Raw genomic sequence first — 5,879 nt, 5'->3', positions numbered from 1 at the left:
ACAAACTCTTCCTGTGTCAAAATTGACAGCGCTGACAGGACCATACAGTTTACAGAAGCTCTCCAGAGTCAAACAATTATATATATATATATATATATATATATATATATATATATAGTTACATAGCACTTGCTATGAAATTAATAAGTTATTTAAAAGTAAAGATCTGTAAGCAAAAAGCCATTCTAAACCTAAAAATTACTTTTATACAAAGTATTCACTGCACATACAAAAAATTACCCAATTGTTTCATTTTATAAAACACCTTCAATACACTCACACAATAATTAGTAAATAATGATGAATCTGTCCCGTTTTGCTTGCCAGAAAAATCGGCAAAACAGCAAAAAGTCACAAAATGCATTGATGTCAATGGGCATTTTTTTTTTTTTTTTACGATATACCGTGCAACCATTTTTTTTTATAATTGCAGCCATTGGGAAATTTCACATTTAGGATGTTATTTATCAAAGCTAGAATTTTAGAGAAATGTGAGTTTTTTTAAATTTTAAAAAATTTAATTTTATTCACAATTCGAATGGTACCGTATATACTTGAGTATAAGCCGTCCCGAGTATAAGCCGAGGTACCTAATTTTACCTCCAAAAACTGGGAAAGCTTATTGACTCAAGTATAAACCTAGGGTGAGAAATGCAGCAGCTTCTGGTAAGTTTCAATCATTCTTGGCGACCATTCTTGGACACCGGCGAATATTCTTGGAGACTATTCTTGGACGTCGGCGACTATTCTTGGATGCCGGCGACTTTTCTTAGGCGCTGGCGACCGTTTTTGCGCTTGACCCGAGTATAAGCCGAGGTAGAGTTTTTCAGCATATTTTGTGGGCTGAATAACTCGGCTTATACTCGAGTATATACGGTATGTTATTTATGTAAAAATTCAAACATCTAAAATGTCATTGAATAGTCCCGACCCGAAAACTCTAATCGAATTTGAATCAAATTCGAATTGAGTTTTTGTCTGAAAAAAAAACCTTTGCTGCGACAATTTATTTTAAGATGCGCAACAATTTTTTTTCTTTTTTTTTAGGTGGAGATTATTCGAATTGTTTCCATTGTCGAGGTGTGATAAATCTCACATTCGAATTCAAATTTGAGGTGGTGCTTTTAAATTCAAATTTAATAGTTTTGACCAAAAATATAATTTGAAAATTTGAATTCGAATTTACCTTTCGAACCTTAATAAATGTGGCCCTTAATAACAGTACAATGTATTCAATTAAAGAAACAGAATACACACTATTATATTTTACAATAGAAAACACTTTACAAACTAACAAATTGAACTAAAAATCTAAATTAACATTCCCCTTCATATATTTATGTAATTAATTTACAAATACAGCTATGACCATTATGAAAACTACATCCCTACGGGGCACATTTACCTAGGGTTGAATATCAAGGGTTAATTAACCCTCGATATTCGACTGCCGAATTGAAATCCTTCGACTTCGAATATCGAAGTTGAAGGATTTAGCGCAATTTGTTCGATCGAAGGAATAATCGATCGAACAATTAAATCTTTCTAATCAAACGATTCAAAGGATTTTAATCCATCGATCAAAAAAAACCTTGGAAAGCCTATGGGGACTTTCCCCATAGGCTAACATTGGCCTCTGTAGGTTTTAGGTGGCAAACTAGGGGGTCGAAGAATTTTTTAAAGAGACAGTACTTCGACTATCGAATAGTCGAATAGTCGAACGATTTTTATTTCAAATCGTTCGATTTGAAGTAGAAGGTCGTAGTCGAAGGTCGAAGTAGCCCATTCGATGGTCGAAGTAGCCATATTCGACCATTCGAAATTCTAACTTTTTTTCCTCTATTCCTTCACTCTAACTAAGTAAATTGGCCCCTACATGTTTGCGAGTATTTTTAGTTTTCTTTCCATCACAACAACTCCTACACCAGTACTGGAACTTGTGTCTGAATCAAAAAAAGTGACTAATCTGGTGCATAAAAAATGAATTGAATTTTGTAGCAAGCGACTACACAAGAATGCTATACAGTATGGGTAAAAATATAGTGAATTGCTCCAATATTTTGCAGTTTGCAAACAGTACCAGATAAATAAATGAATATTTAGAACTAAAATACATTGTACGAGCACAGTATAATGTATTAAATGTGTTAAATGTACATAAAATCAAAAAAAAGGTAAATCAAAGCAAACCAGAAAAAAACCCATAAATAAATTACTGCATTATTACTGCATTAATGAAAAAACCAACAGAAACATCAGAAGCCAGTCTTTAAGAACGAAGAATAATTGAGCACATTTCATTCTCACAATGAACTAGATGAAACATTAGCAAGCTGTATACTATCCCAAGAAAATACATAAAAAGAACTCAAACCTCCCACACACACTGTAGACAGATACCTACAAGACTAGGGGGCAGATTTATCAAGGGTCAAAAATACTTTGAAATTCGACCATCGAATTAAAATACTTCGACTTCGAATAGTCAAAGGTTTTTTCAGCAAATTTGGGTATCCTGCGTTTGAAGTAAAATCGTTTGATCGATTCGAAGGATTTCAGCGATCGAACGAACGATTTAACTTCGACTTCCAAAAACTTGGAAGGCTAGCATAGCACTTCGGCAGGTTTCATTTGGCGAAGTATTGAAATCTAAGTTTTTTTAAAGAGGCAGTACTTCGATTATCGAATGGTCGAATATTCAAACTATTTTACTTCAAGTCAAAGTCGTAGTATCCTATTCGATGGTCGAAGTATCCAAAAAATTACTTTGAATTTCGAATTTTTTAACTTCAAAAATTCCCTCAAATTCACTTTGACCCTTGATAAATCTGCTCCTAGAAATGGCTTGCTAAAAACCAAAAGAAACACAGCAAAAATAAAACTCTTGAACAAAGAAAAAATGGCAATTAACCCAAAAAAATCAAGTAATAAAAGAGAAGGAAAGTCGTTTCACACTTGGGGTGCCAAATGTTAGGCACCCCCAAGTGAATGAATTTACTTACCTGAAACCCCAGACCCATGCTCCTATCAGCAGAAAACTGCAGCGCCCCGGGGTTATTCCAGCGAGCACCAAAAAACCCAGAATGTCAGAAAAAAATAAATATATAAAATGTTTTTATGTATACGGATTCTGTCATTTTTATGGTGTAGTTTTAATTACTAAATTACACTGTGTAGATTGCAAATAATTAATTTTACTATTTAAACATTTATTCTTGAACCAATAAATGCATTTTTTTAGTTGTAATATTGGTGTGTAGGCAGCCATCTCAGGTCACTGTGCTTGATCCTGTGTTTTTAGAAAGTGCCAGCACTTCACAATGCAATTGCTTTCAGATAAGCCATTGTCTCTTTTGCTCAGTGTAACTGGAGGAGTCATTGCTAAACTAGTGTTTTACTATTGAGTGCTATTTTTATACTTACCACTGAATGGGGCATGGGAGAATTTTTAGCAATGCAGGTGTCAGGTAGCTGTTACCTGCCCATTGTTAGCTGCTGGGGTGGTGAAAGAGAGGGGACTGATATCAACACAGCAGTAAAAAGTGACAAATCACATGGCTGAGGGTCCCTTGGAAACTAAAAACATGTATTGCCCCAGGCAAAATTTCAAAATGTATATGCATATATAGTTTTAACACATGCATTTTGTATTATATTTTTTCAGGATGATAAGCACAAAGTTGATATTTTAAAAACTAAAAAAGCAAGGAAGAAGAATGCAAAGCACAAATCCAGAAGATCCATTTTGAACTTTCTGCAAAGTGTAAGATTTATAACACTTAGCAAGTATGCAGAGAATATAACCGTGACCTGCGGTAAAATATATATCAAACAAACAGTTGGATTCTGGCAGTGCTGAAGGAAACGAGAATTTCAGTGAATCATATTCAGTATCACTGCTACTGACATAGGTGCATCGTTGCAATGTATCATGCCATCTGTTTCCAGCTTTAAAACAGTTTATACTATCTGTAAGGAATGAAAATAATATTAAAATATTAATGTTTAAGTTACAGAGATGTCAATCATTATCAGTGGTTTTATATATATATATATATATATATATATATATATCAATTATCAGCAGACCAGCACTCCCTTTAAAAACTTGATAATTTTATTGTCGTAGTAAACTCTGGTTGGGCATTTTGGGGCAAAACTCTTATTTTCCGGGTTTTTTTATAACTTGATTTTTTTGAGATTTATTAAAGCCTGAGGTTGTGTACAAGTCAGTGGCAGAGGTCCCTATCCTATTTTGAAGTTTATGCTGGAATTAGCCCAAAAATCCAACCTTTTCGGGCAAATATCAAAAAAACAGAGCAATTCGGGAAAAAACTCTGAAATAATCGTATGATTCGATTTTCTCTTGATTTTATACAGTTTTTAAACAAATCAATTAAATCTAGCTTTTTTAATAATAAATAAGGTCAAACCATGGATTCTAGTTTGGTCGGACTTTTTTTATTTAAAAAAATCAGAAAAATTCAGATTTTGATAAATAACCCCCTTAGTGTTAGTTAGTGTTAGTCCGTGTTAGTCCAGAAGGAAAACTTTGGACCGCTGGATGATGAAAAACAGCAACACTATGGGGCAAATTCACTGAGATCCGAAGTTGCGCCAGCGACAGCTTCGCCGCACTTTGCCAGCCAGCGCTACGCAAATTCACTAAAATGCAAATTTGCGCTCAGGGAGGCGAATGGTAGCGAAGTTGCGCTAGCGTTAATTCGTCAAGCAAAGCGAATGCCTATTTTGCATACGGCGCCAAGTTAAAGTACAATGGACATACGTATATGTAGCAGCAAATACATTACACTACACAAGCCTGGGAAAGCTTCATAAAATAAAATAGAGTTGTTATATTGCCCTATACATGTGCCCACTGTATAGTTTAGGTGTCATATGTAGGGTACCCCCAAAAAAATTTACAATCTTTTTCAGCCTATCACCCTTAAAAAAGGAAAAGACGCCAGCGTTTATTGGGACTTAGAAAAAATTTCAACTTTTTTTAAAGCAATCCCTATCTACTCTATTGCACTTCGCCTGGTCTGAAGGCAAGGTAAGTCAGGCGCAAAAGGTAACGTTCAGTAAAATGGGCAAGTTACGTCCCTTCGCCATATCGCAGCTTCGCCTGGCGTTAGGGTGCGAAGTATCGCTAGAGTAGGTCCACTTTGCTAGCCGGAATTTACGCTAGTGCCCGTTAGTAAATCGGCGAAGTAACGAAATGACGCCATGCTGGCGAATTTGCGCTATCGTTAGGTGCTTCACGCTTTAGTGAATTTGCCCCTATGAAGGTCAAATTTAAAATGTTTTTAAAGGTTCTTGAAGCCACAATTAAACTCTATTGGAGGAATGTAATATGTTTCGTTAGCATAAAAAAACGTTTACAAAGATTATTGCAATTTTTACTGATCATGTTTGTGTCCTTTTTGTCTCATTACAGACCTCTGTGACTTTCTCGCATAGTCTGCAACCAAATGGCTTTTGCGAACACTCGCAGTGTATGTGATAAAATCACAAATTGTATTTTGCTATAAAATATTTCATGAAACTCCAGAGCAGGTGTTAGCGATGGTATATTCATCAGCGAATGGTTTTACATTGCGAGCAGTGCTGAACGTTTGCAAAAACACCGTTTTAAACATTGTTTGTGATTTTAAATGACATCTCCCCTTATTTCTCTAAAACCAAAAATGCTGAACGATGTGCTAAAAAAATACAAAAACCTCTAAAAATTCACGTTTTTGGATAATTACTGGAGAAAAAAAATCAGAAAACTTCTAAAAGTCTGAATTGATTAAAAATGGTTCAATAGGATTATCACAGCTCCCATGAACTTTTATAGGATCTCCATAGTGTTTACTTGGCACTGTTTTGTATTT

This window comes from Xenopus laevis, chromosome 1S (genome assembly GCF_017654675.1).
Source record: "Xenopus laevis strain J_2021 chromosome 1S, Xenopus_laevis_v10.1, whole genome shotgun sequence".
In the NCBI taxonomy this organism is placed as follows: domain Eukaryota; kingdom Metazoa; phylum Chordata; class Amphibia; order Anura; family Pipidae; genus Xenopus; species Xenopus laevis.
The sequence above is the reverse complement of the archived record's forward strand: the minus strand, read 5'-3'. Positions refer to the sequence as shown.